Consider the following 6,135-nt stretch of genomic DNA (forward strand, 5'->3'; position numbering starts at 1 on the left):
CATACAGTTTATTAGACTACAGATGAAACATGTTGTGTGGTCCTCCCACTACGACTCAGGAAACCATGCAGTTTATTAGACTACAGATGAAACATGTTGTGTGGTCTCCCACTACGACTCAGGAAACCATGCAGTTTATTAGACTACAGATGAACATGTGTGTGGTCCTCCCACTACGACTCAGGAAACCATACAGTTTATTAGACTACAGATTAAACATGTTGTGTGGTCCTCCCACTACGACTCAGGAAACCATGCAGTTTATTAGACTACAGATGAAACATGTTGTGTGGTCCTCCCACTACGACTCAGGAAACCATGCAGTTTATTAGACTACAGATGAAACATGTTGTGTGGTCCTCCACTACGACTCAGGAAACCATGCAGTTTATTAGTCTACAGATGAAACATGTTGTGTGGTCCTCCACTACGACTCAGGAACCATGCAGTTTATTTAGACTACAGATTAAACATGTTGTGTGGTCCTCCCACTACGACTCAGGAAACCATGCAGTTTATTAGTCTACAGATGAAACATGTTGTGTGGTCCTCCCACTACGACTCAGGAAACCATGCAGTTTATTAGACTACAGATGAACAATGTTGTGTGGTCCTCCCACTACGACTCAGGAAACCATGCAGTTTATTAGACTACAGATGAAACATGTTGTGTGGTCCTCCACTAGCGACTCAGGAAACCATGCAGTTTATTAGACTACAGGATGAAACATGTTGTGTGGTCCTCCACTACGATCAGGAACCATACAGTTTATTAGACTAAGATGAAACATGTTGTGTGGCTCCCACTACGACTCAGGAAACCATGCAGTTTATTAGACTACAGATGAAACATGTTGTGTGGTCCTCCCACTACGACTCAGGAAACCATGCAGTTTATTAGACTACAGATGAAACATGTTGTGTGGTCCTCCACTACGACTCAGGAAACCATGCAGTTTATTAGACACACGATGAAACTGTTGTGTGGTCCTCCCACTACGACTCAGGAAACCATGCAGTTTATTAGACTACAGATGAACATGTTGTGTGGTCCTCCCACTACGACTCAGGAAACCATGCAGTTTATTAGACTACAGATGAAACATGTTGTGTGGTCCCGTCCCACTCCGACTCAGGAAACCATGCAGTTTATTAGACTACAGATGAAACATGTTGTGTGGTCCTCCCACTACGACTCAGGAAACCATGCAGTTTATTAGACTACAGATGAAAACATGTTGTGTGTCCTCCACTACGACTCCAGGAAACCATGCAGTTTATTAGTCTACAGATGAAACATGTTGTGTGGTCCTCCCACTACGACTCAGGAAACCATGCAGTTTATTAGACTACGATGAAACATGTTTGTGTGGTCCCCCACTACGACTCAGGAAACCATGCAGTTTATTAGACTACAGATGAAACATGTGTGTGGTCCTCCCACTACGACTCAGGAAACCATGCAGTTTATTAGACTACAGATGAAACATGTTGTGTGGTCCTCCCACTACGACTCAGGAAACCATACAGTTTATTAGACTACAGATGAAACATGTTGTGTGGTCCTCCCACTACGACTCAGGAAACCATGCAGTTTATTAGACTACAGATGAAACATGTTGTGTGTGTCCTCCCACTACGACTCAGGAACCCATGCAGTTTATTAGACTACAGATGAAACATGTTGTGTGGTCCTCCCACTACGACTCAGGAACCATGCAGTTTATTAGACTACAGATGAAACGTGTTGTGTGGTCCTCCCACTACGACTCAGGAAACCATGCAGTTTATTAGACTACAGATGAAACATGTTGTGTGGTCCTCCCACTACGACTCAGGAAACCATGCAGTTTATTAGACTACAGATGAAACATGTTGTGTGGTCCTCCCACTAAGACTCAGGAAACCATGCAGTTTATTAGACTACAGATGAAACATGTTGTGTGGTCCTCCACTACGAACAGGAAACCATGCAGTTTATTAGACTACAGATGAAACATGTTGTGTGGTCCTCCACTACGACTCAGGAAACCATACAGTTTATTAGACTACAGATGAAACATGTTGTGTGGTCCTCCCACTACGACTCAGGAAACCATGCAGTTTATTAGACTACAGATGAAACATGTTGTGTGGTCTCCACTACGACTCAGGAAACCTACGTTTATTAGACTACAGATGAAACATGTTGTGTGGTCCTCCACTACGACTCAGGAAACCATGCAGTTTATTAGACTACAGATGAACATGTTGTGTGGTTCCTCCCACTACGACTCAGGAAACCATGCAGTTTATTAGACTACAGATGAAACATGTTGTGTGGTCCTCCACTACGACTCAGGAAACCATGCAGTTTATTAGACTACAGATGAAACATGTTGTGTGTCCTCCCACTCGACTCAGGAAACCATGCAGTTTTTAGACTACAGATGAAACATGTTGTGTGGTCCTCCCACTACGACTCAGGAAACCATGCAGTTTATTAGACTACAGATGAAACATGTTGTGTGGTCCTCCCACTACGACTCAGGAAACCATGCAGTTTTATTAGACTACAGATGAAACATGTTGTGTGGTCCTCCCACTACGCCTCAGGAAACCATGCAGTTTATTAGACTACAGATGAAACATGTTGTGGTCCTCCCACTACGACTCAGGAAACCATGCAGTTTATTAGACTACAGATGAAACATGTTGTGTGGTCCTCCCACTACGACTCAGGAAACCATGCAGTTTATTAGACTACAGATGAAACATGTTGTGTGGTCCTCCCACTACGACTCAGGAAACCATGCAGTTTATTAGACTACAGATGAAACATGTTGTGTGGTCCTCCCACTACGACTCAGGAAACCATGCAGTTTATTAGACTACAGATGAAACATGTGTGTGGTCCTCCCACTACGACTCAGGAAACCATGCAGTTTATTAGACTACAGATGAAACATGTTGTGTGGTCCTCCACTACGACTCAGGAAACCATGCAGTTTATTAGACTACAGATGAAACATGTTGTGTGGTCCTCCCACTACGACTCAGGAAACCATGCAGTTTATTAGACTACAGATGAAACATGTTGTGTGGTCCTCCCACTACGACTCAGGAAACCATGCAGTTTATTAGACTACAGATGAAACATGTGTGATGAACTTCACAGGGTGGTTTAAGAGCACGGTGATGAGCTTGATGCTCCTTTAACAATAATATTTAATAATATATAATAATACTTATTCTGGTGACATGATGCTTAATTGCCGTTTGACAAATAAAAATATTCTTGCTCCTATCCATAATAATCTCATCATGTAGACGAGCTACCCACACAGCCTACCCACACAGCCTACCCACACAGTCTACCCACACAGTCTACCCACACAGCCTACCCGCACATCCTACCCACACAGCTACCCACACAGTCTACCCGCAATCCTACCACACAGTCTACCCACACATCCTACCCACAAGCTACCCACACAGCCTACCCACACAGCCTACCACCAGCCTACCACACTCTACCACACATCTACCCCACAGTCAACCACACAGCCTACCCACACATCCTACCCACACATCCTACCCACACAGCCTACCACACATCCTACCCACACAGCCTACCCACACATCCTACCCACACATCCTACCCACACATCCTACCCACACAGCCTACCCACACAGCTACCCACACAGTCCTACCCACACAGCCTACCCACACATCCTACCCACACAGCCTACCCACACAGCCTACCCACACAGCCTACCCACACATCCTACCCACACAGCCTACCCACACATCCTACCCACACAGCCTACCACACAGTCTACCCACACAGCCTACCCACACAGTCCTACCACAACATACTACCCACACAGCCTACCCACACATCCTACCCACACATCCTACCCACACAGCCTACCCACACCTACTACCACAAGCCTACCCACACATCCTACCCACACATCCTACCCACACAGCCTACCCACACAGCCTACCCACACAGTCTACCCACACAGTCTACCCACACAGCCTACCCACACATCCTACCCACACAGCCTACCCACACATCCTACCACACAGCCACCCACACAGCCTACCCACACAGCCTACCCACACAGCCTACCACACAGCCTACCACACTGTATCTGAGCTGTTGGCTAGAGCGAACGTGCCAAGAGCAGATTAGACACATTTGCTATTCAATGCAACAGTTTCTGTGACAAAACTATGCGATGGAAACACATTGAAATTCACAAGATTTTATTTCGATACATGGAAACTACATCATCACGGACTGACTTTCATCCGCAACAAGTCCGTTTGTGGAATCGCACCACTTGTGGGAAATATTAATTTCTTTATACGGATTTTAGGATTATTCACATGACGATCTGTCGCCAATTGGATGTAAACCCAGCTATTGACTTGTAATGCTGTTGGTTAAGTCCACCATTATAAAACCAAGGTGTAAACCCAGCTATTGACTTGTAATGCTGTTGGTTAAGTCCACCATTATAAAACCAAGGTGTAAACCCAGCTATTGACTTGTAATGCTGTTGGTTAAGTCCACCATTATAAAACCAAGGTCATTGTCTAGATTCTTCTCAATGGAAACATGTGCACCTTCAAGTGGCAAATGTGACTGACAAAAAGCATTCCGTTGGATAACATGGAACAAAACATGACAACAAGAAAACAGGTTTTTTAGAAATGTTTGCAAATTTATACATTTAAAAAACGGATACCATATTTACATAAGTATTCAGACCCTTTTTTCTATGAGACTCTAAATTGAGCTCAGGTGCATCCTGTTTCCATTGATCATCCTTGATGCTTCTACAACTTGATTGGAGTCCACCTGGTGTAAATTTAATTGATTGGACATGATTTGGAAAGGCACACACCTGTCTATATAAGGTCCCACAGTTGACAGTGCATGTCAGAGGAAAAACCAAGCCATGACACAGGATGGTGTTGAGGCACAGATCTGGGGAAGGACACCAAAACATTTCTGCAGCATTGGAGGTCCCCAAGAACACAGTGGCCTCCATCATTCTTAAATGGAAGAAGTTTGGAACCACAAAGACTCTTCCTAGAGCTGGCTGCCTGGCTTACCTGAGCAATCGGGGGAGAAGGGTCTTGGTCAGGGAGGTGACCAAGAACCTGATGGTCACTCTGACAGAGCTCCAGAGTTCCTCTGTGAAGATGGGAGAAACTTCCAGAAAGACAACCATCTCTGCATCACTCCCCCAATCAGGCCTTTATGGTAGAGTGGCCAGACGGAAGCCACTCCTCAGGAAAGGGCACATGACAGCCCGCTTTCAGTTTCCCAAAAGGCACCTAAAAGACTCTCAGACCATGAGAAACAAGGTTCTCCGGTCTGATGAAACCAAGATTGAACTCTTTGGCCTGAATGCCAAGCGTCACATCTGTTAGAAACCTGGTACCATCCCTACTGTGAAGCACGGTGGTGGCAGCATCATGCTGTGGGGATGTCTTTCAGCGGCAGGGACTGGGAGACTAGTCAGAATTGAGGGAAAGATGAACAGAGCAAAGAACAGAGAAATCCTTGATGAAAACCTGCTCCAGAGCGCTCAGGACATCAGACTGTGGTGACGGTTCACCTTCCAACAGAACAACGGCCCGAAGCACACAGCCATTTGCAAAAATGTGTGTTTTTGCTTTGTCATTATGGGGTATTGTGAGTAGATTGATAAGTGGGGAAAAAAGATTTAATCCATTTTACGATAAGGCTGTAACGTAACAAAATGTGGAAAAAGAGAAGGAGTCTGAATATATTCCCAATGCACTGTATTCCAGGAAGGCATTTAATGTTGCCAAGCAATAAAGTACTCATGTCTGTTCTGTGGTGTGTGTTGTATTATACAGGATCCTTAACTGTATCATGTCTCTGTGGTGTGTGTTTGTATTATACAGGATCCTTACTGTATCATGTCTCTGTGGTGTGTGTTGTATTATACAGGATCCTTACTGTATCATGTCTCTGTGGTGTGTTGTTGTATTATACAGGATCCTTACTGTATCATGTCTCTGTGGTGTGTGTTGTATTATACAGGATCCTTACTGTATCATGTCTCTGTGGTGTGTGTGTTGTATATACAGGATCTTACTGTTATGTT

This window comes from Salvelinus sp. IW2-2015, unplaced genomic scaffold, assembly GCF_002910315.2.
Source record: "Salvelinus sp. IW2-2015 unplaced genomic scaffold, ASM291031v2 Un_scaffold2093, whole genome shotgun sequence".
Lineage (NCBI taxonomy): Eukaryota > Metazoa > Chordata > Actinopteri > Salmoniformes > Salmonidae > Salvelinus > Salvelinus sp. IW2-2015.